This window comes from Rattus norvegicus, chromosome 3, assembly GCF_036323735.1.
Source record: "Rattus norvegicus strain BN/NHsdMcwi chromosome 3, GRCr8, whole genome shotgun sequence".
Lineage (NCBI taxonomy): Eukaryota > Metazoa > Chordata > Mammalia > Rodentia > Muridae > Rattus > Rattus norvegicus.
Genome location: NC_086021.1, coordinates 49,472,722 through 49,495,631, shown reverse-complemented (window position 1 = coordinate 49,495,631; position 22,910 = coordinate 49,472,722). Strand labels below are relative to the sequence as shown.

Genomic DNA, 22,910 nt, shown 5'->3' with positions numbered 1-22,910 from the left:
AGGAATGTAAATAGGGCGTTTTCACCAGGATCTGCTTTATCAGTCCCTGGGGAATGGGGGCAGAGAGTGAGAAGAGTCCATAGCCATAGGCTTGTTATAGAGCTGTGGATGAGACTGGGGGTTGGACTTGGAGGAATGGAGGGAGAGATGAAGGTCTGCAATGAATGTACTTGCCTCCCTGGTTACAGTGGCCTGTGTGCTAGCGAGTGCCTGCTGGACGTGGGGTCTGGGATAAAGCAGTGTGTTTGTGGGGGGCATAAGTGCTAGTCCACTAGAGCGATGGAGCAGGAGGAAGGGAGGTGTTAGCAAATAGTCCGCTGCAGAGGATGACACTGGAGTAGCTGAGAGATAGAGAGATGAAGATCTGGTGTTTACCTGTTTTGCCAGTCACAGTCTCATTATTGTGTATTTACATTTATTTTGTATTTTTATTTATAAAGATTCTATCATTTCTAATAAAGCAAATTACTTTTCAAATATTTTAGGAGAAAAATAACTGTAGTGACTTATTCTAGCATTGTTTGGTGGATAAATATGCTTTTTAAATTGACACTATAGAATTGTCAGATCATAGTAGAACTGATGAATGTCATATATCATTTGGGTAGTCAGTGATAGGACTAGATATCTTATATACTAATGGACTTAGTCATCCTATTGACCCTCACAAATTTGACTCATTAGTATGTCAGTAGAGACTTCTAATGGATTTCTGAATGAAGTTATTCATTAGCTCGTTGGAAAGAAAAGATGAATGAATGATGTGAATGTTAAGATGCTTACATCTAGGTTTTTGTGGCTTGTCTTTACTCATGTCAGTCTAAATGTGGATGAACTGGATGCTCCACTTTGGAGTTGATGATTATGACACTAACATAGACAAAGTACTTTTTTGTGTGCTCTATATAAAAGATTTTGGTTACTTTGTACTTCATTGGCTTTTAGGAAGGTCATAAAAATCATTCTTAAGAATTTGTATGTAATGCACTTTAGAAACCCTATTAGCTTAATGTTAGAACAAAACATCTGATAACATATTTCATTCATAAATTTTTCCATTTGTTCCTTATCAGTATTTATTTATTTACATTCTTGCTGTCTAGTTTGATGCATTCTCTCAGTGCTGGCTGGGTTGAAAAATACTGTATAAGGAATATACATAGCTTATGGAAGTACCAACAAATAATAACATTAATGACTTTTCTCCCTCATTTTCAGTGCAATACTGAGCTGATTGTTTAATAACTCTTTCTTTAAACAATTTACTTTGTTGCATTTGAGACTATGAGCAAGAAATATTTCTTATATACTGTATTTAATGTACACAATTTTCTGTCTTTTTATTTTGTTGTTTGAGACGGGGTTTTATTGTGTAGCCCGGACTGTCCTGGAACTAGGTCTGTGGATCACAATGGGCTCCAATGCTGAGTGGTGCTGGCTCATACCTTTAATCAATCCTAGGATTCAGGAGGCAGAGGCAGGCAGATTTCTGTGTGTTCTACTTTATTGATTGATTAATTAATTACATGTGTATATAAAGATAGTGCAGTTGCCATCATGGTATGTATGCAGAGGTCAGAAGAGCTTACAGCATAGTCCTTTGTTTCTGCTGTGGTGTTACCCACTCCAGGCTTAGCTGGTCTGTAAACTTCTGGGAAAGTCTAGTAACTCTGAGTACCATATTGCTTTAGGAGTGTTATGTTTATTGATGTGGGCCACATTACCTGGCTTTTATGTGGGTTCCAGAGGTTAATTCAGATTCTCAGGGAAGCGTTTTTCTCTGGGCCCCAATTTCTGATTCTTTACCTGTCTTTCCAGCCTATGCAGAAGAGATTTGTATTTCTAGTTTGGGGAAAATAGTATTTCATCCTGATAAGGTAGCTTCGAGCTCTTATCAGGAGCTTCTGACCTCTGTTATGTATTAGGTGTCCATTACAAGATGTGTCTCTTCCCTGTAACGTCACCATTTTGGTTATTTCCATAGTCTCCTTTCTTCTCTTTTATTTTAAACCCTGCTATTTCCTGGCACATGGGATAATTCAAGATAGTTCTTGATCACACTACATTATTAAGTGCAGTGAAATTACTGTAAATGCTAGAAAAATAGAAAAAGCTCTGTTTTTTTTTTAATTTTTATTAGAAAGAAAAGGTTCTTTTTTCCTTACAGAAGACAGATATGCAGAATAGATGAGAGAAAAGAGAAGCTGAGAAAGTTACAGAGGGAAGAAAAGAAAAATGGAAAAGCATAAAGAAAAAACCAACAGAAGGTTTTGAGGTGGGACAGGACAAGAATGATGGCTTTGAATTTTAAAGAGGGGTAGAGCAATGATATTGAAAATTTAAAAATGAGTTTATAATAAGTCTGATCTTATCTCATTTATAATCATTGACTATATAATATTTTATAGTATCTAGCTGGCAATCTTTTGGTAAGAGATTATATTGTTTAGTTAGTTTTTGTTACCTTGACATAAACCTAGACATATCTGGAAAGAGTGGCTCTCACTTGAGGAATTCCCTCCATCAGATTGCATTGTAGGCAAGTCTGTGGGGGCATTTTTCTTGATTAATGATTAATGTGGAAGCACTCAACCCACTGGGAGTGGTGATACCCCTAGGTCAATGGTCCTGGCTTGTATAAGAAACTAGACTGAACAAGCCTCAAGAGCAAATCAGTAAGCAACACTCCATTAATTAACCTAGGTTCCAGTTCCCTCCCGCAGGGGTCTGTTTCAAGCTACTGCTCTGGCTTCTCTTTATGATGGACCAGAAATTGTAAGGTGACCTAAACACCCTTTCCTTTCTGAGTTGTTTTTTTTTTTTTTTTTTTTTTTTTTTTGTGGTGGTGGTGGTGGTCTTTATCAACTAGAGCAGGTTCAGTTTAACGTGTATATAAGGTGTTTTCCTCACATTCTTTGTCTGTTTAACAAATGATTAACAGATGATTAACAAATGACAACTGCTACCTTGCTAGGAGGAGAAGGTGAAGTTTAGAGTGCTGAGGGTCATGGAGCTGGTGAATTGTGGAGAGAGAATTGAGACAGGGAGGTCCTTCTTACTCTACAGCAGTGTTTTTGAAACATTATACTTCACAATTGCTTGAAAAGCTTCTTTAAAGCACTGGGCTCCATTCCAGCCTTTTTAGTTCTTTGAGAGTTGTGGGGAAGGTAGGAACTGAGAAATTGATATAACAAGTTCTCAGTTGCTGTTGGTGTCTAGATACCGCCACTTCGAGAGTGAGTACCAGTACTCCATGGTGTGTTTCTCAACCTTAGGTACACATAAGAAAATCACCAGATGAACATCTGAAAAGTACTGATGAGGCAGGTCCTTTGGGCTGAGTGTGTCAGACAGGATTTGTTTCTTTTCTTTTCTTTTAGTGTTAAGTTTGCCAAGTGATTCCTGTGTGCTGCCAATGTAGGAAGCGACAGTATGCTTTAAACTTGGGTTTTACAGTTTTCTACTTGAACTCAGTACTAGGTCCAGCAGCTGACTCTCCTGTCCCTGTTTTTCTAAGTATTTTCCCATGCTTTAAAATGATAATTCCATGATGAGGTTTATCTGTTTAATTGTTAAGTGTATATTAATTATGTTCATGAATCCATCTTCAGTCACAATCAGGGTGTCTTGAATGAATTCCTCACTGTCCAGGGTAGATTTTATATTCCTACTTGACAGAATAATGCATGTACCAATGGTGTACTTGAAATATTAACTAAACGAAGAAACCTATTAAAAATTTAAAGCAAACGGCTATATTAACTACTCACGGCAGTTTTAAGGTTTTGGCTATGATTTTGTTCTGCTTCCTCAGAGGCAGTTGGGTTCTTTTTGTTCTCAGGCTGCCAGGTATTGGTTAAATCACCTACTGTTTGCTAGTTTTGTGTATCTAGGCGGCTATAAGTGAAAATTACTGGATTGATTGATTAAGAAGTCATGTCTTTTGTTGTTTTATTTAGCCAATAAATATATACATAACAACATATTAAATCATTTACTAAGAATATACAAAATACCACATGATTTCTTTAACCTGCAAGAAATTAAATGATAAGACCCCCTGCAGATGATTAAGGGTATCATTGCCTATCATCCCCCATACCTACTTCATGCTCTTCATGCTGAGTGGTTTTAAAACTTCTGAAATATACTTTTATTAAAGATTTAGAATTTACCAACTTTAAGCCTTGTTTTTACATTATCACCTCTCAATTAAGCAGGACCACTACAGTATTTTGAAAAAAAAAAAAGGTCAATAACTGTTTCTAAAAAATTTGTAATGCATTTTAAACTTGTAGAGGCGAACAACTGGTTTTGATTCTTAATTTGTTCCTATAGAATGCAAATTTTAGGTTTACAAAGATTATGAGCTTTTATTTAAGAAATGTGTTTACAGGCCAGATTGGTAGGCTTTAGGGAGATATTTAGCTTGATGTACAGTGAATAGTTGTCAAAAGGTTGTGAACTGGGTGCCAAAAGATGAAGGGCAAAGCTATGGAAGATTGAGAGCAACTAGTCTTATTTCATTTGGCTAACTGTATGACATAAAAAGACAACAAGCAATAGTAACACAATGTAAATTAATAAAAACAAGCCAGTGTTTTCTGCAGATATTGTAAAAAGATTGTACTTGGGAAAAGCTTGAACAAAAAGATTTACTGCATTCCAAACTTCTACTCTTACCAAGTGAGAATAAGGGTTTTTAATATTTCTTGTCAGATTTGTTTGTAATTTGTATTTTCTTGATATCTACAGCTATAGAACACTATTAAAAAAAGTTACTGGCCATTTGTGCTTCTTTGTTTGAAAAGTGTCTATTCAGTTCATTACTCATGTTTTGATTGGCAGCTTTACCTGCTTGGTATTTAAATTGTGCAATTCACCGTAAATTCTGCATATTAACCACATATATTAAGGGTAGGTGGTAAAGATCTCTCCCTTTCTGTGGTCTGTTTGCTCTACTGCTTGTTTCCTCTACTATAAAAACCCCTCTTAGTTTCATATCGACTCATCTGTTGACACTGGGGTTAATCCTTTGCTATTTATTGGTGTTCTATTAAAAACGTTCTTGCCTACCCCAGCATGTTAAAGAGTGTCCTTTTGGTTTTCTTGCAGAAGCTTTTAGGTTTTAGGTTTTAAATTAAAGTTGGATCCCCTTTGAATTTGATTTCTGTGCAAGGTAAAAGATGAATCTAAGTTCTGTCTTCCATTTTTGCAAACACCATTCATTGAATAGGCTCTTGTCCAGTGTTTGTTTTGCTACCATTGTAAGGAAGGAAGTGGTCATAGCTTTGTTGTTTTATTTCTGGTTCCTTTTTCTATTGGTGCTTTTTTGGATTTTTTTTTTAAATGGATTTTTTTCTAATTTCTTCTAATTTCTTTTTCTGAAAGTACACTATTAGTATAAATGAAGGCTCTTGTTTTATTTTCTTTAATACTGACTTTATATCTTACAATTTTGCTTTAAGCATTTATTAAGTCCAAGAGATTTCTAGTATACTCAGTAGGGTCTTTACCTTTTTTAAAAGATTTATTTTTAATAAGTATTTTGTACTGCGCTTATGTCTAGTGAATAAGTTCAGATGTTCTCAGAGGCTGGGGACAGCGGATCGTCCCAGAGCTGGTGTCCCAGGCAGTTGCGAGCCTCCCTGCGGATGGAGGTGTTGGGAATCCACCTCAGGTCTTCTGGAAGAACACAAGTGCAGTCAACCATTCAGCCATTTCTCTAGCTTTCAGTAGGCTCTTTTCAGTAAAGAATCATGTCATCTGTAAATTTGAATATTTCGACTTCTTAATTTTCCTGTCTTTAAAAATCACTTTTATGCCTTTCTTTTTTTCTAATAGCTATAGATAAGACTTCAAGTACTATGTCAAACTTGAGAGCAGTAGGTAGACAGTTTGATTTTAGAGGAAATGGTCTTAGTTTGTCTCCATTTAAGATAATATTGGCTATAGGTTTGTTGAATATAATCTTTATTATTTTGAGGTATGTTCCATCTATTCCTGAGGTTTCCAGAACATTTATCATGAAGACATGTTGAGGCTATTTTCATAAAATAAATTCTACTAACTGAGAGATTGTATCATTGTCTCATATTTTCATATATGGATTATATATTTCATATATATATTCGTATTATATATATTATAAACACCATACTATATACATATAGTGTAAATTACACACATACAAAATGTATATCACGTCATATATATCAATAAAACATGAAAATGAAAATTTGGCATATATAAATGGGTATTATAGTTCCAAAGAAAAATGTATAAAAGCTGCAGAAAAGAGGATTCATTATGTACATTATTAAACAAAGTCATACAATCACAAAAGGTAAAATTTCACGGGCTCCCTCTTTTATGAAACCTAGCCTGTTATGTGTGTTGTGTGTGTGTGTGTGTGTGTGTGTGTGTGTGTATGTGTGTGTGTGTATGTGTGTGTGTGTGTATGTATGTGTGTTTATATGTATATGTATATATAAACAAATTTATATGTGAGTATGTTATTACATGTATAAAAGTGAATAAGAAAGACAAAATATTAATAGAAGAGGAATGGCTGACATAAGTAATGGCTGGGAGTTATAAAAGAGGATATAAAGCTAATTGCTTTTCTCGCTCTGTCTTGGAACTGTCATTTTGGGTTTTGGATAGTGCATAAAATATATTTGGTAGTACAAAAGTCACCGTAAAGCTCCCCAGCTGCAGTGTGGCTCTGTAATTGCACAGACGTGTTTTGAGATAAAACGTATACTTTTGATTTGCTGAATTTAGGTATATGACGAGATTTTTATTTCCAAATTTGTTTATTTGTTTATATCCTGGTAACAGTTTCCCCTCCCTTTATTTGTTCCTTCCTCCTTTCCCAGTCCTGACCCCCCCCCCCCCTTCTTTATTTCTCTTCAGTAAAGGGCAGGCAGACTTCCTGTGGATATCAACCAACCACGGTTCCAGTAAGACTAGGCACCTACTCCTATTAGGCTAGATGAGGCAACCCAGTAGGAGGAAAGGGTCCCAATGGCAGGCAATGGAGTCAGAAACAGCTTCTGTTAGGATCCCACAAGAAGACCACAAGATACACAATAGTAACCTGTGCAGAGGGTCTTGCTTAGTTCCAGGCAAGCTCCCTGGCTGTCATTGAAGGCTCTGTGAGCACCTCTGAGCCCAGGTTAGTGGATTCTGTAGGTTTTCTTATGGTATCATTGACCCCTCTCCCTCTTCTGAAGTATTCCTTAATGTTTGACTGTGCTTCTCTGCAACTCTTTCCATCAGTTGCTGAATGAAGCCTCTCTGAGACATACACACACACACACACACACACACACACACACACACACATGGCTAGGCACCAATTTATGAATTTAGCAGAATATCACTAGGAATCATTTCATTGAATTAATTAATTAATTAATTGCCAGTTACCTTTGATTCTATCTTAGGTTTCTGGACTATCCAGCCTCTGGTTCCTGGCCCTCCAGGTACTCATGGCATGGATCTCAAGGTGTACTAGTCGTTGTTTGGCCACTCCAATTTTTGGACCACCTTTACCTTAGTACATCTTTTTGCAAGACAAATTGTAGGTTGAAGGTTTTGTGGCTGGGTTAGTGTCCCAGTCCTTCCACTAGAAATACAGTTCTGGTTACAGTAGATGGCTACTTCCCTCGTGGCTAGGAATCTTAGGTAGGGTCAACCTCCTTGATTCCTAGGAGATTCCATTGCATTAGGTTTCTAGTTAGTCACAGAAATACCTCCTTTCCAATTGAAGTTGCCTCTCTTAGTACTCTCTCCTGTCTTCTCTCACCTGATCTCTTGTGTTCTTATCCCCAGCCCCTCACCCTATTTTATAACTAATAAAATTAATTTAAAAATTTAAAAATACTACATACAAGATACATATCTTTAATCCTGGCACTCAAGAGGCAGAGGCAGAAGCAGAGGCAGGCAAATCTCAGAGTTTGAGACCAGCCTGGTGTACAGATACAGGGGATGTGGAGGTCAAAGTTGTGAAGGAAAATGTGGGATGGAGAGCAAGGTGCTACAGGATCCTGCCATACATGACATTAGATCTAAGATGGCTCTCATAACACAAGTGAGACAACAAAGAGAAACTGAGGTCAGGGCAGTGGCTGCTTCTGCCCCCCCACTCCCACCCCACCCCCAGCTGCCCTTGTGAGTTAATCTCTTCAGGCAAGACTTTCATTGGGACATGGTGACAGTACGGAGAAATATGATTTGCCTTGGATTTAGGGCCTTGGGATCTGCTTAAACACTCCATGTAAGCTTACAATGAGCTGTGCTGGAGTCTGGAGTCTGATTCTCAGGACTCATTACCTCTCACTACCCATCCTTGTTGGTCCTATTCCCACAGACATAGCTACTTCCAGGATAGCCAGGGCTACTCAGAGAGAACATTGTCTTGAAAAACCAAGAAAAAAAAAAGAAAGAAAAAAAAAAGAAAAATACTAACAATAATAAACTTGGTACAAAACCAAGGAAAGGAAGATTTATTTCAGCTCAGGGGCTAAGGGATTTAGTATATCATGGCAAGCAGCTCAAGATGGGAGGATCATGTTAGAGGTGTTTGTTCATATCCTAGTAGACATGAGATACAAAGAAAGAGACCTGTGGACTGCGACCTTCAAAGGCCTATATTCCCCAGTTTGTTCCGATCTCTTAAAGGTTCCATTGTCTTCCCCAAATACTGCAGCCAGTTAAAGAAGACTGGTTTAAAACATGAGCCTGAATGAAAGGTTCAGTGTCAAACCATGACAGAGGTCTTGCACCTACTTGGATGACTGTGTATTTTAGAATTACTAATTTTGACTTTTGAATAATTTATTTCTTCCTAAATAATTAAAAACTTAAATATGATTCTGTATTGACAGCTCCACTGTTTAAGTGCTTATGTCTGTCATTTGACTGTCTTTAACACTTAAACTTTTAAGCAGGTTTGATGATTGTGTGTGGTGCTAGAGTTTTGCAGGTGTATTTTGGGATAAGATCTTCTTGTCCAGTCTGTCTTCTAACTCTGTATATTCCTGGCTTATCCTCCCAAGTGCTGGGATTACATATTTGTGCTGCTATACCTGGCCTTGATTCTTTCCTGATGGCTGGATGTTCATAGACTTGTTGACAACAGTACTCTTTATCCACGTTTATGGGCATGAGTGAAAGAGTTCTATACTTTGCTATTCAGTATTATTTTGTTGAACAGTTCTGTTTACTTGGTCAAAATTTTACAATTAATAATGAACATGAGGACTTGCATTCTTTTTTATTTATTTATTTATTTATTTTTATTAACATGAGTATTTCTTATATACATTTCAAGTGTTATTCCCTTTCCCGGTTTCCGGGCAAACATCCCCCTCCCCCCTCCCCTTCCTTATGGGTGGCCCCCTCCCAACCCTCCCCCCATTGCCGCCCTCCCCCCATAGTCTAGTTCACTGGGGGTTCAGTCTTAGCAGGACCCAGGGCTTCCCCTTCCACTGGTGCTCTTACTAGGATATTCATTGCTACCTATGGGGTCAGAGTCCAGGGTCAGTCCATGTATAGTCTTTAGGTAGTGGCTTAGTCCCTGGAAGCTCTGGTTGCTTGGCATTGTTGTACTTTTGGGGTCTCGAGCCCCTTCAAGCTCTTCCAGTTCTTTCTCTGATTCCTTCGACGGGGGACCTATTCTCAGTTCAGTGGTTTGCTGCTGGCATTCGCCTCTGTATTTGCTGTATTCTGGCTGTGTCTCTCAGGAGCGATCTACATCCGGCTCCTGTCGGTCTGCACTTCTTTGCTTCATCCATCTTGTCTAATTGGGTGGCTGTATATGTATGGGCCACCTGTGGGGCAGGCTCTGAATGGGTGTTCCTTCAGTCTCTGTTTTAATCTTTGCCTCTCCCTTCCCTGCCAAGGGTATTCTTTTTCCTCATTTAAAGAAGGAGTGAAGCATTCACATTTTGATCATCCGTCTTGAGTTTCGTTTGTTCTAGGGATCTAGGGTAATTCAAGCATTTGGGCTAATAGCCACTTATCAATGAGTGCATACCATGTATGTCTTTCTGTGATTGGGTTAGCTCACTCAGGATGATATTTTCCAGTTCCAACCATTTGCCTACGAATTTCATAAACTCGTTGTTTTTGATAGCTGAGTAATATTCCATTGTGTAGATGTACCACATTTTCTGTATCCATTCCTCTGTTGAAGGGCATCTGGGTTCTTTCCAGCTTCTGGCTATTATAAATAAGGCTGCGATGAACATAGTGGAGCACGTGTCTCTTTTATATGTTGAGGCATCTTTTGGGTATATGCCCAAGAGAGGTATAGCTGGATCCTCAGGCAGTTCAATGTCCAATTTTCTGAGGAACCTCCAGACTGATTTCCAGAATGGCTGAACCCCATTTTTTAATAGGGTTATTTGTTTCCCTGCGGTCTAACTTCTTGAGTTCTTTGTATATTTTGGATATAAGGCCTCTATCTGTTGTAGGATTGGTAAAGATCTTTTCCCAATCTGTTGGTTGCCGTTTTGTCCTAACCACAGTGTCCTTTGCCTTACAGAAGCTTTGCAGTTTTATGAGATCCCATTTGTCGATTCTTGATCTTAGAGCATAAGCCATTGGTGTTTTGTTCAGGAAATTTTTTCCAGTGCCCATGTGTTCCAGATGCTTCCCTAGTTTTTCTTCTATTAGTTTGAGTGTGTCTGGTTTGATGTGGAGGTCCTTGATCCACTTGGACTTAAGCTTTGTACAGGGTGATAAGCATGGATCGATCTGCATTCTTCTACATGTTGCCCTCCAGTTGAACCAGCACCATTTGCTGAAAATGCTATCTTTTTTCCATTGGATGGTTTTGGCTCCTTTGTCAAAAATCAAGTGCCCATAGGTGTGTGGGTTCATTTCTGGGTCTTCAATTCTATTTCATTGGTCTATCTGTCTGTCTCTGTACCAATACCATGCAGTTTTTATCACTATTGCTCTGTAATACTGCTTGAGTTCAGGGATAGTGATTCCCCCTGAAGTCCTTTTATTGTTGAGGATAGCTTTAGCTATCCTGGGTTTTTTGTTATTCCAGATGAATTTGCAAATTGTTCTGTCTAACTCTTTGAAGAATTGGATTGGTATTTTGATGGGGATTGCATTGAATCTGTAGATTGCTTTTGGTAAAATGGCCATTTTTACTAAATTAATCCTGCCAATCCATGAGCATGGGAGATCTTTCCATCTTCTGAGGTCTTCTTCAATTTCTTTCCTCAGTGTCTTGAAGTTCTTATTGTACAGATCTTTTACTTGCTTGGTTAAAGTCACACCGAGGTACTATATATTATTTGGGTCTATTATGAAGGGTGTCGTTTCCCTAATTTCTTTCTCGGCTTGTTTCTCTTTTGTATAGAGGAAGGCTACTGATTTATTTGAGTTAATTTTATACCCAGCCACTTTGCTGAAGTTGTTTATCAGCTTTAGTAGTTCTCTGGTGGAACTTTTGGGATCACTTAAATATACTATCATGTCATCTGCAAATAGTGATATTTTGACCTCTTCTTTTCCGATCTGTATCCCCTTGATCTCCTTTTGTTGTCTGATTGCTCTGGCTAGAACTTCAAGAACTATATTGAATAAGTAGGGAGAGAGTGGGCAGCCTTGTCTAGTCCCTGATTTTAGTGGGATTGCTTCAAGTTTCTCTCCATTTAGTTTAATGTTAGCAACTGGTTTGCTGTATATGGCTTTTACTATGTTTAGGTATGGGCCTTGAATTCCTATTCTTTCCAGGACTTTTATCATGAAGGGGTGTTGAATTTTGTCAAATGCTTTCTCAGCATCTAATGAAATGATCATGTGGTTCTGTTCTTTCAGTTTGTTTATATAATGGATCACGTTGATGGTTTTCCGTATATTAAACCATCCCTGCATGCCTGGGATGAAGCCTACTTGATCATGGTGGATGATTGTTTTGATGTGCTCTTGAATTCGGTTTGCCAGAATTTTATTGAGTATTTTTGCGTCGATATTCCTAAGGGAAATTGGTCTGAAGTTCTCTTTCTTTGTTGTGTCTTTGTGTGGTTTAGGTATAAGAGTAATTGTGGCTTCGTAGAAGGAATTCGGTAGTGCTCCATCTGTTTCAATTTTGTGGAATAGTTTGGATAATATTGGTATGAGGTCTTCTATGAAGGTTTGATAGAATTCTGCACTAAACCCGTCTGGACCTGGGCTCTTTTTGGTTGGGAGACCTTTAATGACTGCTTCTATTTCCTTAGGAGTTATGGGGTTGTTTAACTGGTTTATCTGTTCCTGATTTAACTTCGATACCTGGTATCTGTCTAGGAAATTGTCCATTTCCTGCAGATTTTCACGTTTTGTTGAATATAGGTTTTTATAGTAAGATCTGATGATTTTTTTAATTTCCTCTGAATCTGTAGTTATGTCTCCCTTTTCATTTCTGATTTTGTTAATTTGGACACACTCTCTGTGTCCTCTCGTTAGTCTGGCTAAGGGTTTATCTATCTTGTTGATTTTCTCAAAGAACCAACTTTTGGTTCTGTTGATTCTTTCTATGGTCCTTTTTGTTTCTACTTGGTTGATTTCAGCTCTGAGTTTGATTATTTCCTGCCTTCTACTCCTCCTGGGTGTATTTGCTTCTTTTTGTTCTAGAGCTTTTAGATGTGCTGTCAAGCTGCTGACATATGCTCTTTCCTGTTTCTTTCTGCAGGCACTCAGTGCTATGAGTTTTCCTCTTAGCACAGCTTTCATTGTGTCCCGTAAGTTTGGGTATGTTGTATCTTCATTTTCATTAAATTCTAAAAAGTTTTTAATTTCTTTCTTTATTTCTTCCTTGACCAGGTTATCATTGAGTAGAGCATTGTTCAATTTCCACGTATATGTGGGCATTCTTCCCTTATTGTTATTGAAGACCAGTTTTAGGCCGTGGTGGTCCGATAGCACGCATGGGATTATTTCTATCTTTCTGTACCTGTTGAGGCCCGTTTTTTGACCAATTATATGGTCAATTTTGGAGAAAGTACCATGAGGAGCTGAGAAGAAGGTATATCCTTTTGCTTTAGGATAGAATGTTCTATAAATATCCGTTAAGTCCATTTGGCCCATGACTTCTCTTAGTCTGTCGACATCACTGTTTAATTTCTGTTTCCATGATCTGTCCATTGATGAGAGTGGTGTGTTGAAATCTCCCACTATTATTGTGTGAGGTGCAATGTGTACTTTGAGCTTTAGTAAGGTTTCTTTTACGTATGTAGGTGCCCTTGTATTTGGGGCATAGATATTTAGGATTGAGAGTTCATCTTGGTGGATTTTTCCTTTGATGAATATGAAGTGTCCTTCCTTATCTTTTTTGATGACTTTTAGTTGGAAATTGATTTTATTTGATATTAGATTGGCTACTCTAGCTTGCTTCTTCTGACCATTTGCTTGGAAAGTTGTTTTCCAGCCTTTCACTCTGAGGTAGTGTCTGTCTTTGTCTCTGAGGTGTGTTTCCTGTAGGCAGCAGAATGCAGGGTCCTCGTTGCGTATCCAGTATGTTAATCTATTTCTTTTTATTGGGGAGTTGAGTCCATTGATGTTGAGAGATATTAAGGAATAGTGATTATTGCTTCCCGTTATATTCATATTTGGATGTGAGGTTATGTTTGTGTGCTTTTCTTCTCTTTGTTTTGTTGCCAAGACGATTAGTTTCTTGCTTCTTCTAGGGTATAGCTTGCCTCCTTATGTTGGGCTTTACCATTTATTATCCTTTGTAGTGCTGGATTTGTGGAAAGATATTGTGTAAATTTGGTTTTGTCATGGAATATCTTGGTTTCTCCATCAATGTTAATTGAGAGTTTTGCTGGATACAGTAACCTGGGCTGGCATTTGTGTTCTCTTAGGGTCTGTATAACATCAGTCCAGGATCTTCTGGCCTTCATAGTTTCTGGCGAGAAGTCTGGTGTGATTCTGATAGGTCTCCCTTTATATGTTACTTGACCTTTTTCCCTTACTGCTTTTAATATTCTTTCTTTATTTTGTGCGTTCGGTGTTTTGACAATTATGTGACGGGAGGTGTTTCTTTTCTGGTCCAATCTATTTGGAGTTCTGTAGGCTTCTTGTATGTCTATGGGTATCTCTTTTTTTTAGGTTAGGGAAGTTTTCTTCTATGATTTTGTTGAAGGTATTTACTGGTCCTTTGAGCTGGGAGTCTTCACTCTCTTCTATACCTATTATCCTTAGGGTTGATCTTCTCATTGAGTCCTGGATTTCCTGTATGTTTTGGACCAGTAGCTTTTTCTGCTTTACATTATCTTTGACAGTTGAGTCAATGATTTCTATGGAATCTTCTGCTCCTGAGATTCTCTCTTCCATCTCTTGTATTCTGTTGGTGAAGCTTGTATCTACAGCTCCTTGTCTCTTCTTTTGGTTTTCTATATCCAGGGTTGTTTCCATGTATTCTTTCTTGATTGCTTCTATTTCCATTTTTAATTCCTTCAACTGTTTGATTGTGTTTTCCTGGAATTCTTTCAGGGATTTTTGTGTCTCCTCTCTATGGACTTCTACTTGTTTATTTATGTTTTCCTGGAATTCTTTCAGGGATTTTTGTGTCTCCTCTCTATGGGCTTCTACTTGTTTATTTATGTTTTCCTGGAATTCTTTCAGGGATTTTTGAGATTCTTTCAGGCATTTTTGCGATTCCTCTCTGTAGGCTTCTACTTGTTCTCTAAGGGAGTTCTTCACATCTTTCTTGAAGTCCTCCAGCATCATGATCAAAAATGATTTTGGAACTAGATCTTGCTTTTCTGGTGTGTTTGGATATTCCAGGTTTGTTTTGATGGGAGAATTGGGCTCCGATGGTGCCATGTAGTCTTGGTTTCTGTTGCTTGGGTTCCTGCGCTGCCTCTCACCATCAGATTATCTCTAGTGTTACTTTGTTCTGCTATTTCTGACAGTGGCTAGACTGTCCTATAAGCCTGTGTGTCAGGAGTGCTGTAGACCTGTTTTCCTCTCTTTCAGTCAGTTATGGGGACAGAGTGTTCTGCTTTCGGGCGTGTAGTTTTTCCTCTCTACAGGTCTTCAGCTGTTCCTGTGGGCCTGTGTCTTGAGTTCACTAGGCAGCTTTCTTGCAGCAGAAAAGTTGGTCTTACCTGTGGTCCCAAGGCTCAAGTTCGCTTACTCACGGGCTCTCTGCAGAGGCAGCAACCAGGAAGACCTATGCCGCCGTTTCCGGGAGCTTCAGTGCACCAGGGTTCCAGATGGTCTTTGGCTTTTTCCTCTGGAGTCCGAGATGTGTGTGCAGAGAGCAGTCTCTTCTGGTTTCCCAGGCTTGTCTGCCTCTCTGAAGGTTCAGCTCTCCCTCCCAAGGGATTTGGGTGCAGAGAACTGTTTATCCGGTCTGTTTCCTTCTGGTTCTGGTGGTGTCTCAGGCACAGGTGTCCTGCCGCTCCTGGGCCCTCCCCCACGGGAGCCCAGAGGCCTTATACAGTTTCCTCTTGGGCCAGGGATGTGGGCAGGGGTGAGCAGTGTTGGTGGTCTCTTCCGCTCTGCAGCCTCAGGAGTGCCCACCTGACCAGGCGGTTGGTTCTCTCTCTCACAGGGTCTGGGGGCAGAGAGCTGCTGCGGGCCGGGATCCGCGGGTGTGGGACTTCCGAGGACTTGCATTCTTATATTCTGTTCTCCTGACTCACTATACATACTACAAATTTTTGAGTATACTTCTAAAGATAATGTATGTATAGTGTATTGTATATTACAATATGTAACAATATATAACATGTACAAATACACATGTATACATATACATACAAACACACACACATCCACACACACACACACCACACACACACCACACACACACACACACACACCACACACACCACACACACACACGCACCCCACACACACACACACACACACACAGACACACACACACACACACCACACACACACACACACACACACACACACACACACACACACACACAAACACAGAGGCCAGAGTTTTTTGGGAAGAAGGAACCTGAAGAATAAGATGCTCCCACCAACTTGGTCTCTGGACAAGAGAATGATAAATTTTCTTAATTGATGATTGGTGGAGGGCTAAGCTCATGGTGAGTGGTAACACTGCTGGGCTGGTGGTCCTGGGTGTTTTGAAAAACTCGGTGGAGAAAACGTTGAGGAGCAAACCAGTAAGCAACAGTCCTTCATGGCCTCTGCTTAAATTTTTGCCTCCAAGTTCCTGCCCGGACTTCTATCAATGATAGACTATTTACTTGGAAGTATAAGGTGAATTATAAACTCTTTCCTCCCCAAGTTGCTTTTGGTCATGGAATCACTGTGTACTGGCTGGAGTTATCACAGAGACAGGAGCCTCCCTTGAGGAAATGCTTCCATGAGATCAAGCATAAGACATTTTCTCAATTAGTGAGCAAGGGTAGGAGGTTCCATTGTGGGTGGTGCCATCCCTGGGCTTGTGGTCCTGGACTCTATAAGAAAGCAGGCTGAGCAATCCAGGGGAAGCAAGCCAGTAAGCAGCACTCTCCATGGCCTCTGCATCAGCTCCTGCTTCCTGACCTGCTTGAGTTCTAGTCCTGACTTCCTTTAGTGATGAACAGCAATGAGGATCTGTAAGCTGAATAAACCCTTTCCTCCCCAATTTGCTTCTTGGTCCTGATGTTTTGTGCAGGAATAGAATCCCTGACTAAGACACACTGTAATCAAAACCGTAACACACAAGTTTATTTTGGTGCTATTCAGCCCACTGCAGTCCCTTGTTCTTGTCCTATTCCTGCTGATCCCCTTCATCTTCTCAACATTTCCATCTTCTAAAAGCACACCTTCTTGTCCTTGACAAACTGCATACAGAAATACAGGGCACAAGTGTTGTCACTTACATATGAATTATTTCCACACTTTTTTTTTTTTTAAACACAGGGAATTAATTCAAGGACTGATTCCCTATTCCTTAGCCCCGATGCAACATTTTTGTTTGTTTCTTTGTTTTTGATACAGGATCTCATTTAGCCCAGGCTGACCTTAAGTTTGCTATTTAACTGTTGATGACTTTGAAGTCCTGACTTTTCTGCTGCTTCTTCCCAAGTGCTGCAGTCACACATGTAGTTCCCATGAAACTATGAAACAGAGCACATGTAGGTCTCCAAAAGGTTCCATAGTATGAATGCCCATTTTCTTCTTTTGACCCAGGGGGCATGCATGTTTCTGAGGATGTTTCCTTTGAGGACCTGGGTTCTAAGAAGCCACCTGTGTGAGTCTTCTAAGACTCTTCTCTATTCATAGTCTTGCTTTGAAATGTAACATTTTTGTACTTTTTATATTTGTATTTATGCTTAGTGGAAACTTTATTTATAATCTGACCTTTTTTTCTTTTAGTCTTAGTTTAGGTTTCTTAGTTTAAGAATTTGGAAAGTAGTAGAGCTGGCTAGTTCCTTTGTTCAGCTAAGAAGAAGTAGTGACAGGGATGGGGTTTGTAGTCAAGTTGCCTGACTTTCCTACCTTGCTCCGTTGTTCCTGTGCATGTGACTGCGTGCATTTGTCTACTTTCTATCATAGCAGCCATTGTTAGAGAGGATGAGGGGAAACTAATGCCCCATAGGAGACCAAATGTTATTATTTGCATTTTATGAACTAGTTTTCAATAAATTGTTTTTCCTTTTATTCTTGTTCACCATTCAATAGTGATTCTACAAGCTATCAAAATAAAATAATAAAACTTTCAAGGTGAAATAGACTGTGGTATAGAAGAATATCATTTGTCTCTCTTAGTTTTATTGTTTAGGAATACTGTTTTTTTTTTTCATTTTAATGTGTAGAGTAGTATCATTCTATAAAATTATAATATAAGCCAAATAATTAAAAATATTTAATAGCCACATTAAAAAGAAAAAAGAAATGAGTTTAATTAATCTTCCTATTTTATTTAACCTAATATATCTATATTACTTCAGCATGTAATCAATATAAAATGATTAAAGTTGCTTACATTTTTATGTTTTGCATTGTCTTTGACATCCATTGTGTACTTTGCTCTTAGTGTACTTCTGAGCCCAGAGTAGCCACATTTCAGGTGCTTGGTAGGCACATGTAACTAGTGGTATTGTGTAACACAGCTATAAGGTACTTTTAAGTTAGGGAGAATTTTTATGATATTTTAAAACAATTGGTAAAGAGAGATATAATAAATAGAAATAAATTCATATTATGAAAATGCACTGGGAAACTCTGGGATTTTGAGTGATCAGTGGATACAGTTGTAGAAGTGAAGTTCTGAAATCAGGAGCAGATTGAAAGCATAACCTGAATGCTAAAACCCCAGGTGGTTCCTAGAAAGTGTGCCATTGTAATAGGCAGACAATAGCAGCTAGAAGAGAGCTGTACATTTGCTGTGTTCTGGAAACCAGTGGAAGGGAGTTTCACAGAGACATGATGAATAGAAGTAGCCATTGCCTACTGGAGTGAGAAATGAAAATAGTCAAAGTGGTTGCCTTTTTGCCAAACTTCATGGTAGCTATTTTAGTAAAGTGATGGCTAGTAACATTAGGTGTAGTAATTTGAGCATTGAATATATGTGAACTATATTGAATTCATATATATCTTTCAGTGAGCATGTGTTATTATTTTATGAACCTTGATATGGATAAGTTTGGTAGGTTTGAAAAAAGTGCTGCTGATGAAGGAAAAGGAAACTGGGTAGATAAAGTTTGAAGATAAAGGAAAGAAAGTGGTGGAGCAAGTTCTCAGAGATGGCAATGAGAGGAATTAATTGTGGAAAAGAAGATGTCACCTGTGATATAAAAGTGAAGGTGTTACAAAACAGGGACAACTTTTTTCTATGTTAAAATGTGTTGTTAATATCAGGAAAAAACTGATTTGCATTGCAGAAAACTCTAATGAGGGAAGCATACTCATGCTATATGTTACATTGTTTACTTTTCAGATCTGGGAACAATACAAGCCTAGACAGTCATGTGATACTATTTTAATCCTAAGCCTTCCATTTGCTACTTTGAATCTAGGTGATACTATGGAAAATTTCAATATGGTTCTGTTACTAGAGCAGAATACCTTAATAATAAGATTTGATCTTATTGTTGTCTACTACTTTGATTTGCTCGTTTCTGCTTTGTAAATTACATATGGATTTGGTTGAGCTTGAGTTTACTTAGCATATTGGAAATGTAGTTTTTACCTTTCAAACCACTAGAGTTTTAGGCTCTCCAGTGTTGCAGTCAGTGTGTCAGCTGTGGAGATAGTTACTATGACTGGCCTGGAGGACTTGGAACATAATTCATTCACATGGATGTTAATTGTTTCCTTGGGTTGATTGAAAGGCCATTTGCACCATTCCAGGGGATGCTGGACTATCTTTACATGATAGGTGTGACTTGATAGGGGGGGATAAAAGAAAAGAAGTTGCGGTATCCTTAGTGGCAGATATGGTCACTTCCACTCCATTTGTTGGTTACTCAGACCAGGAGGACACCACACAAAGGCATGCATGTATTCCCTCTGGGAACAGGCTACTGTACTTTTTCTTACCTTGACCACTGGAATTGATCAACTTTGTCTGTAGGAACAAAACCAATTTTTATAAATTTGAACTGAGTTTGATAAGAATTTTGATACTTGGGTTCGGTCCCCAGCTCCGAAAAAAAAGAACCAAAAAAAAAAAAAAAGAATTTTGGTACTGTAGGTTAATGTCATTATACAGGTAAATGCAGGTACAGGATAAAATGAGGCCTGTCATTGGACAAGAAGGAAGGATGGACAGGAATAAAGTTTTAGAGAAGAAGAGGCAGAGCGAGGAGGAGGCAGCTGAGAGAACATGGTGGCTGATGTTAAGATTCCTCTCTGCACATTTTACAGGTTGTTATGACTATTCTTAAGGGATGGATGTGTGCAAGATTTTGTGTTGTCTAGATGGGCAAATTATATCTTATCTAGGTTTATATCCTTATCAGTTGGTTGTAAGTTTATCGTGTGGATGTTTTGCAGATTGGGAAATTAACATGTAAATCTGATTATTGGGTTATAGTTTGTTGAGTCTTGATTTTACCAGGTGACTGGAACCAGAGAGTTTGTGAGAAGCAGAAACTTGCTGGGAGAGATACTAATTTGACATGAGTTAGCACTAGTTTAAATGGCCTGTTAGAGCCGGAACTAGCGACTGCTAGGGTATACTTGGAAACTGGCTCTGCCACTTTTTTTATTTTTACCGACACAGGATAGAATAATAATTTTTATTAAAAGTGCATAGTACTTTCACCTACTTCTTTAATGTATACAGAAATGCTGTCACTTACTTGTTATCATCTAGAGGTTGAGTGTGTATCACAAAATCATGACTTGAATTTTGAAGAGCATAACCAGAGATCATAGTATTTTGTCTTTTAGAATACCTATTTTGTTCTGGAAGTGCAGATTTCTGACCAACTTCCCTCTAGTTACTTTTTGGTTTCAATGTTCTAAGGTCCTGACTGACTGGGAATTGGGTTGAGGATCTCTAAGGTACACCAGATAAAAATATAGGCTATTCTCTCATGTCTTGATGACATCATTTTGTTTTTTTCTTTCATATCATGCATCACAAATTGAAATGATCTTTCTAATAACAGTTTTGCTTTTCTTTATTCTTCCTCTGCTCACCTAAATTAATTTTTTATTTTATTTTTATTTTATTTTATTTTATTTTATTTTATTTTTAGTTAGGGTTTTGCCTTGTCCAGGTGTAAGTACCAGGTGCAATTCATAGTCAGTATGTGAATGTCAAAACCTGTTTGCTTTTTTGAGAATATACTGCATGATCATTGAAATAAGCTTTGCTGGAAAGCGTATGCTGTCCTCCTATTTGTATTCTGTCTTTTAAGGCTTCCTTCTCTCCCCTCCTCCATCCTTCCCTCCCTCCTTTCCTCATGTCCCAGTTCAGAAAGGTCCACGTGGCTATACATTGTTTGTTGTTCTGTTCAAGTAGATGCTTTGAGGATTCTGCAGCCTTCTTTCTTTCTTTTTTTTTAATTCAGGTTATTCTGAATTTGATTGCTATTTACGATTATTTTTTTAAGAGATGAGTTCAGCTACTCCTATAATTTTGTGGTATATAAGTATGTTTCCTGTTGCTTTGACTGTCTTTCCTTGTTTGTCATATGCACATTTGTCATATGGTCTTTCTTGGTGAGTTACTATGTTATTCTGCCCCTGTCACTATCAGAAAACCTAAGGGTCTGACTGAAATGTACTCATAACAGAAACAGTCATGGTGCCCACTCGGGTATATGGCAAAATTTTAGTTCTCCTTAAAACTGTATATAGCTTATAGGGAACAAAGAGTCATCTTATTGCAGTGATGTTTTACATCTGTCAAAGAGTAGTGTTAAGGTATCCACCTTCTATCAGCCAGTCTCTGTGCACCCCTGTGTTTTCATTGGTTGGAAATCCCAAACTTGAACTAACTATCCATTTACCTTCCAACTTTCCTATGGCAGTTCTCAGCAGAAGTTTGACACTTTGGTTGCTGTGTTAGTTTTATTTTTCTAAATTATAAAACTGTTATAAATCTCATAAACCTGACTTTCTAAAAAGACATCTACTTATATAAACCAACAAATAACATATATTTAGGAGTACATAAACTTCAGTCAAACTAATGAGTCAATCTAAATTTTTATGTTTATAGTTGAATTAGAAAATCCTTAAGAAGACTGAACAAGTAAGTTCCTAAGAGTTAAAAGTAACTAACACGCAGTGAGCATTTGCTAACGTAATGTCTAAGAATTGGATTGATTTTATGTGCTTGCATTCTTGTCCGTGTCAGCATTGAGAATTCATGTTGGGTTTAATTTGAAGACAGCAGTTTAACTGTGCCTTTTGTCTTCTTGCAGGTACCAGATCGGATATCAGTACATCCGGATCATAAGGTGAGCAAATGAGACTATGTTGCAGGATACTGACTTCCCGGAAGCAAACAGCATGGCCATGGCTGTCCTGAAATCCGAGCAGCTGTGATGCCGCACAGGAGACCTCCGTGTGATCCTTCTCTTGGAAGGAGGAAGGAGAGTGGAGGGAGGCAACACTCTGAGTGGTGCTCCGAGACAGGCCGTCTCATGAGCGCTTCTCTCGGTGGCACATGAGGCCCTTTCTCTCTTACTGGTTGCAGTTGGTGGTGGTGGCAGACTTTTCTCGAGTTACCCAAGTATCTGCTTGAAGATTCTCCACATTTCTGTAAGGAACCCTTTACTTATGCTCCAGTAAATATCCCCAATTAGACTTACTCGTTCCCCCAGCTGCAGTTCGGTGGAATTCTTTCTTTGTGTGACCTTGGTGCCCACTTTGGGGCTAACAGATGTTTGTTCCGTTTCTCATTTAAACAGATCTCACCTATTCCATGTTTGGCAGTGTGTAGCATTCCCTGTCATCTGCTGTTTACTGTAGTGTGACTAGTAGGATGATCAATATTTCTGTTCTCTTAGCTTCTTTCTCCCCTCTCCACCTCCTTCACCTTTCTACCCTTTTCCTCCCTTCCTCCCCAACCCCAGTCCCTACCAGGGCTTCTTTTTGAAACCCTGCTTGTCCCGAAACTTGCTATGTGGGCCAGGCTGGCCTTGAACTCATAGACACCTATCTGCCTCTGCCTCCTGAGTGTGGGGGTTAAAGGAGTATTCTACCACGCCTGAACATTTCTCTGTTTCTTGAGGTCATTTTCTTTTAATTTTAATTTTGTCTCATTATTATTTAATACATTCAAACTTCTGTAGTAAATTAAAATTCCTCATACACACACACACACACACACACACACACACACACACACACTTTGGAGAGTTGTGGACAGCTCTCATATTATTTATTGATGGTCAGCCAAGTTATACACATTTAACTTCTTACAGTTTTCTTTCTAATTGAGTTAGCTTGGCTGCCTTTTG

General features: G+C 38.6%; 1 protein-coding gene across 11 annotated transcripts in view; it reads left to right on the top strand.

The window, feature by feature from the left end:
* Positions 1-22,910, top strand: part of Gtdc1 (glycosyltransferase-like domain containing 1) — a 395,485-nt gene that overhangs the window by 75,963 nt on the left and 296,612 nt on the right. For 10 of the 11 annotated variants that reach the window (NM_001024274.2, NM_001393689.1, XM_063284086.1 and 7 more), the window contains exon 2: positions 21,870-21,905. The gene's annotated coding sequence lies outside the window, so the exon portion shown is untranslated. Of the gene's footprint in view, positions 1-21,869; positions 21,906-22,910 lie in introns of those variants that run through there. The other variant, XM_063284087.1, reaches the window with a different exon arrangement.